The sequence below is a fragment of the Hibiscus syriacus genome, unplaced genomic scaffold, assembly GCF_006381635.1.
Source record: "Hibiscus syriacus cultivar Baekdansim isolate YM2019G1 unplaced genomic scaffold, ASM638163v2 tig00002317_pilon, whole genome shotgun sequence".
Lineage (NCBI taxonomy): Eukaryota > Viridiplantae > Streptophyta > Magnoliopsida > Malvales > Malvaceae > Hibiscus > Hibiscus syriacus.
Window position 1 is genome coordinate 478,545 of NW_024061925.1, and position 8,733 is coordinate 487,277.

Here is an 8,733-nt window from a genome sequence, read left to right on the forward strand (position 1 = left end):
TGAGGGTTTTACCACAAAATATAAAGAAAAAATTTAAATTTTTAAACAATTTTACAAGAATCAAGTTTTGAAAAAGTGAATGTGACACCTCGGATTCGTATCCGGGTCAGGTACGGGTTGGGGTGTTACATTAGCCCTCGAAAAAAATAATTGAAAATGATAAAATTATTCATAGAATTTTGGGGTGTAACAACTATCCCCTCCTTAAAAGAATTCTATCCTCGAAATTCACCCAGGTTGCAGAAACGCAAAATTCAATCTTTTATAAATTCTTTAATATCTCCTGGTAGCTTTTACAAGATTATAGGTCCTCTACCAAACCTTAACCATCTAAATACACATTCTCGTTATAACTTTCCCCTATCGCAATTCAAGAATCAGAACAGAATTATCCTTGTGAAAACAATCATACTTTAGCTACAAGGCCAGGTTCATAGAGCGGGTAACATGTTCCAACTTAAACTCTAATACCACTAAATGTAACATCCTCATATCAATAGAGGTGACCCGATCCAATCTGAGGTGTCACATTAAGGTCATCGGAGCGATTTACTGTAAAAATTCAAGAAAAATTAATTTTTTTTTGTTAAAACATGTAAAATAAATTAAAATCATATAAGTTTCAAACTTAATATAAAAATAAAATATGACCTATATGCCCCTATTTACACTTTTATTGTACTCTGCCAGTAAAGCCGAAGGAACTCCCAATAGTGAGGTCAACAGTTGTACTGGATTGAATCTTTAAACCTGAAATGGTGACTAAAAGCGCGAGCTTTGGGAAGCTCAGTAATACATAAGTACCATATGAATTCTAAAGGAAAACTAAACATGGAAAAGCAGAAAATTTCTTTATTGTTTCATGCATATACATTTTCCTGATATGAGCTAAGGTTCCACTGATATTTCTTCATATTACAGGCAGGTAGCTTGTAGCTCAGAGAAAAACATTTAGAAGATCAGGTTCAGGAGATTAAAGAGATGTCTAGTGTGTTCCCTTAAAACCATAATAAAAGAAATCATATTTTAAATATAATAATAATTTATTTCAGTAAAATATGTTTTTAAAATCATTATAGTACCCTCCATCTGAATACTCCATGTGAAAGTCCCCAGGACATCATCCATAAGGACTTACCCTAGACCCCTTGAATATAGGAGTCCAATATGAATGGTCATAACATAAAGGATTTACCAGCTAGTTGAACCTCAGAGACTCCATAATCCTACCCAACCAATATCCCAATAAAATAGTTTTAGATAGAACTAGTAATATCAGAAAACATAAATTATAAGTTGGGTTTTTATTTAAAATACAGTTTCTCTTTAACCGTACACCAAATGTAGTACCCTAAAATATATATCTATAAGGACTAACCCTAAACCCCTATGATCTAGAAGTCAAATATGAAATATCACAAAGAAAGAATTTACCAGCTAGCTGAACCTCAGAGTCTCCAAACACCTACTCAGATAGTACCTCAATAAAATATATCATATAGCAGATAGTAATATCAGAAACCAGGAGCTAATTGTACCTCGTGTTAGAAATAAGAAATCAGATATTAGAAATCATACTTTATATAAATCAGAGAAAACATTTTTTGTCAATATGGTACACACTAGAGGATCCATATATTTTTCGAAGGTGGTTTAAAATTATTAGGAATAGAAAATAAGAACTTATGCAAAATTGATCGGATTTCAAGATCGAAGTCCCTATTAAAAAGGTTTAATTTAACAGATCTAAATAGGCATTCATAGTTTGATGTTTCATGACCATTTAGGATTTCAGGTGTATTAGAAAGGTATTCATGAACCTTACGTCAGAATAATTTAAGATTCAAATATAACCAAAGTTATTCCATTATTCAGGCAATCAAGGGTATTTCAGACATTTTGATTCTTAGAGAATTCTTATTAAGTTAACCTAATAAGGGTTAGGTAATGAATTGCAATATTTAAGATTATCTCGAATTATCAAACTTGAGTCAAATCGAACTAGTTAGATTCCAACACTATGATATTTGCCAAAAATTTGGGTCGAGATACTTCACATATATTCACTCCTTAGTATTGATTACACTAGTTGAACGAAACTCCTTTATAATCAACATCGAACAAATCTTCACAAGATGAACATATATTTCGGTGATGTTTAATTTATTTATGTACTGCAACAATATCCAGAATAACCGACCTACATAGGTCGTGTTTCACCTTATATGGTTATATAACACTTAGGGTTATCAGTGTTTCCAAAATCTACCAAAGATATCCAATTTTTAAGTTGTTAGGATATTAGGCCACTTCAACACTCTAGGTTACTTCATCATCTTAGGGTTCAATATATTTTAGTCTTTTTAAGATTTAGGGTATTTTGTAGGGATGGCAAATGGGTACAATTTCGTGGATTCCACACCGTACCCGCTCCAATTAGGGCGGGGATGGGTATAATTTTAGTGGGTAGTGGATGGGTGTGGATTTAGAAAGTGGTACCCGTCGCGGGTAGTGGGCGGGTAAAGGGTTTTAGACCTTACTCGTCCTGTATCCGCTCGCCCAGCTAAATATCCATTAAATTTTAAACCATTATGAATTTAGGTGTAATTTTAGAGAATAATTTATAGATCCTAATATTGTATAAGATATAACATGTAATTTAACCAAATATTAGGGATAAGTTTATGCATAAAAAATTTTCTTTCAAACCTCTCGTTACTGCGCCGATCTTTCAAAGCTATGGTCTCTACTCTACAGCTTATTCAGGTATGTTTCTTCTTTTTTTACTTGAAATTTAATTTTTGTAAGAGCCATTTTTGTAGTCATTTCGTTTTAAGCTCCTCTGTATTTCGTTTTAAGAGATTAATTTTTATTTGCTCGTACTGATTTTTAATTATTTTTTAGATTCATCTCAATGTTTGTTTTAAGCTTAATTTCTTAATGTTCTGTAAATCAATATCTTGTCACTGAGCACCCACGTTTTGGGCCAACAGAGTCAGATCATTGCTTCTCAAACCTCTATTTTTAATGCTATTAAATAGAATTAAGTGTTTCACTCGTGCTTTCTCTAGTACTCTGTTTGGCTACGGGGGGAAAGTTACGGAGGTTAAATATGCTAACTTTGAAACTGACTTTTAGGAGGTCTCAAATCATCTTAGTTTGCTTCGACAAAACTTAATTGTTCTCAGCTTTTGTTTTGGTTAAATTCGATGATTCTCAGATGATAGGGAAATATAAATATATAATGTCCTTGAATCATATGCGAGTAATTCAATTGCTCTTTCCTGTTTTACTAAAAACATAGTTTTCTTTCTTTTCTAATCCAATATAGATTTTCTTGTTGGATAACATAGTTATAATTTCTAAAGCAAACCGAAGATACGAAAAGATTATTTCCTAACATATTTATTCAAGCGAAACATGGTTTGCAAGCCCCATACTGAGTTGTCATCGATCGTTGGCCTAAGCTTGAAGTACGAAACAGTACACACATATATGATGCATCCCCTATTCCCATATTTGGTTGAAACCATCATGCATTTATTTAAGAATCATTGTTGTTGTTTTTTTTGTCTATTTGTGGTTGTGTGATAAATGTGTGTTTTATGTATCTTATATAACATATTTTATTGTAATTGTAATTACAGAATACATAATGACGGACAAAAGTGAACAACACAATACTACAACCACCTCATCACCATCAATCTCAAAGACAACCACGACAACAAGTTCTACCCCAACTTCTGAATGTGGTGACAAAAGTCCAAAGCAAACCTATGATGCAGATCTTACGATTCTTCCCTTAACTTCGAGGCATACATCAACAACTTGGACTCACTTTACAAGAAAATGAGTTGGGAAGGAAATCAAAGTTGAATGTAACTACTGCAATAAGCAACTTATTGGAGGACCAAGAGTGGGGACAAGTCACTTAACCGAGCATGCAAATAAATGTGTCAAAAGAAAATGCTTAGATATTCGAAAAACAAGGCTATTTGGAACACAAGCTAAAGATGGTAGTTCGAATAACACTCTTTCTTTGGCACCATATGAATTCCACCAAGATAAAGGGATGCAAAGATATCATACAAAGATATGAGACTGCAAAAGAGGGTATAAGTGCATTGTTGAGCAAAACGAATAGTAGGATCACCTTGACCACTGACATGTTGACCTTAACCAATCAAAGAAAGGGATATATGGTTGTCATCGCACACTTTATTGACAATAGATGGAAACTCCAAAGTCGAACACTTAGGTAATATTATTTTAGAAGTTTGTTCCTTTATGAAGTTTTACTTTTCTTTATTTAACGTGTTAATGCATGTCACATTAATATGATAGGTTTTTGTATGTCACAACACCTCACACGACTGAGGTTTTTGCTGAATATTTGAAAGAATGCATCCACTCCTGGAATATTGATATCAGGTTATCTTCTATAAATGTGGATAATTGCACAACTAATGATGCTATGATTGATATTTTGCGTTAAGAGTTTCCTTATGGCTCGCTAATGTTGCATGGATGTTTTCTTCATATGCGTTGTTGTGCTCATATACTTAATTTGATTATTCAAGATGGGTTGAGTGTTGTGATAAAAAATGGTCTTGATAGAATTAGGGATAGTGTTACCTTTTGGACTGCTTCAGATAAAAGAAATCAAAAATTTGAACAAGTAGCTAAGCAAGTGGTTCCTGAATGTACAAAAAAGTTACAACTTGATTGCAAGACTAGGTGGAATTCGATATGACATGCTTATGGTTGCTTTAAATTATAAGGAGGTATTTGTTGTCTTGAGTGGTCATGAAAGTTTGTTTAAGAATTCGCCACTTAATGAAGATTGGGAAAAGGTGGAGAAAATTTGTGAATTATTGGAAGTGTTTAACGATATTACACTTGTATTTTCTGCCTCTAAATATCCCACGACAAACAATTATTTTTCATGTATTTGTGGGCTTAGAATAGTAATATTGAATTGGCTTTCATCACCTTGTGATTATATAAGAAAGATGGTGCTAGTAATGTTGGAGAAGTACAACAAGTATTGGGCTGATGTTAATGGTCTTATGGGCGTGGCCACTATACTTGATCCGAGGTTCAAGCTGAAATTGATTCGTTTCTATTTTGAAAAAAATTATAACGCGTTTACTATTCAAGCTAAGATTGATAGAATTGAAGGTCTTTTACATGAATTGGTGGATGAGTATGTATATAGAAATGGTAAGAACCAAGCAAAGTAGAACAAAACCAAATCTGTTGGTTTTTTCAATACCAAGGGCAAATGGAACAATGTTGAACGAGTTTGCTGAATTTGTAGAGCAAAATAATAATGCAATTTTAGAAAAATATGATTTGGACAGGTACTTAGAAACTGCCAACATACCATTTTTTGATGATTTTGATATTCTTAAGTGGTGGAAAACAAATGGAAATAGTTATCCAACTCTCCAACAAATAGCGAAGGATATTTTGAGCATTCATGTCTCCACTGTCCCATCAGAATCTACATTCAGTACAGGTGGAAGAGTAATTGGTCCTTATCGTAGTCGAATACTTCCGGAGATAATTGAAGCATTAATGTTTGCTCAGAATTGGCTTTGGGCCGATATTAAAGGTAATATTATTATTTAGTTTATATTAGTTGTCAAATTGTGCTTACTTATCTTATTAAAGTTTAGTTACTAACTTATATTAATTTTTCTTTATATTATATATGTAGATAGTATTGAATTTAAATTGGAACACTCTCAATTGGAGGAAATAGAGAATGATGATTGTAATATTAGAGTATTAGATGTCACAAGTATTGCCTGAAATTTGAGAATGTTGTGTCAAAGAACAAAAATATTATGTGTTTGTCATTTATGTTTCTAGGCTTTAATTATGTCTTTTATTATGGTGTTTTATGAGAATGATGATTGTAATACTGAAGTATCAGATGTCACAAGTATTGCCTGAAATTTTAGAATGTTGTGCCAAAGAACAAAAACATTATGTGTTTGTCATTTATGTTTCTAGACTTTAATTATATATTTTATTATGGTGTTTTATGTACTTTAAGATCTATATTAACACTTAACTCAGATAATCCTTGGTTTATTTTATTATGTTTCATAATGGACGTGTTTATTTTATATTTGTTGCTTATGTATAACTTAAGTTTGCTGTCAGGCAGGTATAGCAGGGTACGTCTCCAGTGGGTAATGGGTGTGGGGATAGATTTGAGAATGTACCCGCATGGGTGGGTGTGGATTTGAAATTTTTTACCCATCATAGGTAGTGGGTGGGTGGTGGATTGAAAAATATTAGGTGGGTATGAGGATGGGGGAAGGGGTATCGCAACCCGCCCGTTTGGCATCCCTAGTATTTTGGTTATTTTGAATACTGAATGTTATTTTAGTAATTTCATAGCTCGGGGACATTTCGATAATTTTGTTCAATCTAAACACATATACCTTTTCTGGTAATTTGTTCAGGTATGTCATTTTAGGGTTATTTTTCACTTTCAGAGATTTTACTCCATAGAACTATTTTTTTTATTTCTTATCCACGTATTCTAGACATTTAACCTTTAAATAATTTAATAAAAAATTTATGGATCCTGAGGTCAATTTATTTACTAATTAATAACTAAACTTATAATGGTTTCTGATTGGTCTTCTAATTTCTTACACTAGCAATCTGAGTATTATTAAATGTTCTTCTTTTATACCAAATTTAGTTTAAGTCCAACAATAATTAAATACACCTAATTGACCAATCATTTACATTCATGCATTTACTAATTATCAATGAGTTCCAAAAAGCATACAACAGGTAGTAGTGTATTACCTCAGTTTTTTAGCTACATCGATCGACAATTTAATCTCCATTTGATAGCCCTTGACTTGAATTCAACGTCCCATAATACCTTAGAGTCATAACTAAAGAAATTACATCAGAAACGAAACTTAATCAAAAATCATATTGAATATGAAGATGAAACATCGAAAAACGGCTTATCAAGTTTGAATTTGACAAAACGGACTTCGGATTCAAACTCAAGACTTCGAAAAACATAAAATATAACTTTTTTATAAAATAAAAAAATTAACTTTTTAGTCAAAGTCAAAGTCAACTGGTCAGCTAGTCTAGTCAACGGTCAATGGGTTAACTCGATCTGAGTTTACTCAGTCAATTCGATCTGAGTTGACTCGATTAACTCATTTCGAGTTGACTCATCTTCCAAAAGACTTGGTTAACTTGGTTGGATGATAACCCCATGCACGATGGAGGGGCGTGGCGATGCGTGCGGTAATCGATTGAGACAGGGACGACGATCGATCACATTCTAAGCCTCCAATCGATGTTTCAACATAAATACAAGTTAAATATTCAGCCAAAATGTGAAATAATTAAACGAAAAAGGAAATCATATTTTACCTACGGTAAACGAAGCAACCGCGACTATGAGCTGACAAACTCGACTAGGTTTTGGTCAAAATGAAACAGGCATCTTTGTGGCAAAGACAGTGAGACAACACAGTGACATAATCAGTCAAAAAATACAGAAATAATGGTGAAATTTAGAGTTCTTCGACAAAACTTCAAATTACTTTCACTGGTGAACAACGGGGCTAACCGGTGCGGGATGGGTCGGGTTTTGCCCAAGCTAGGATGACGAGTCGTTTGGCAGCGGTGAGACGACCTACGATCGCTCGTGATGTTCAAAATCGAGAAGAGTCAGAAGTTTGGGTGTTTGCTTGAACATTCCTGAAGCTTTTCACGATGGTCGACAGTGGCTTACAGTGAATTGACAGAGGGCTTTTGAAGTTAATGCTCAAATTAAAGACATTAGACAATATCTTCAAATTAACTATTTTACGAGACAAATCTTATACAAATAGTGACCAAAATGGAAGAAAACAAAGTAGGGTGTCAGCGCCACGATATGTAACATTACAAGGACTCGTTCCTTAATTATACCAATTTTGTTAACTGCCACGTATACACTTCCATTAAGTGTTAACGGCAGATGACTATATTGAAACCATTTAAAAAGTTCAACAATAATATTGAATCAAATTTTAAAATTATGTGGTCATTTATTTAGTTTACCCAGAAAATAATGCAAAAAATGGGACAATAAAATTCAAACTCCAACCCCTCTTGTAAAAGGATTAGACGTTTAATCACAAGATATATTACTTAAACTATTGTGGTAACATCAACATATTTTCATCTTTATTCACATATATATTGATAGGGTAAAATATGCATTTAGTACCTAAACTATTAATTTTGGTCTATTTTAGTACCTAAACTTTCAGTTTTTCAAAATCATACCTCACGTTTAGTTTTTGTTTCATTTTAGTACCCTTCATTAAAAACTTTACACGTTTAGTACCAAAACTATCCGTTTTGATCTATTTTAGTACTTAAACTTTCAAAAAAAATAAAAAAAAATTAATGTAAGGTTTTAACGAGATACTAAAATGAAATAAAAACTAAAGTTTAAATATATTTTTAAAAAAATGAAAGTTTAGGTACTAAAACGGATAATTTATGTATTAAACGCATAATTTATCCATAATGATAACCATTGGTAAAGTCCAATGACTTCAATCATACAAAATCTAATTTCAAACAATTTGATTCTAAACCAATGAATTGAGCCGACAGGTTGACTCCATGTCTTGAACTTGGATTATTGAAGTTTCTCCAAATAACTTCTAAAACGTCAACTTC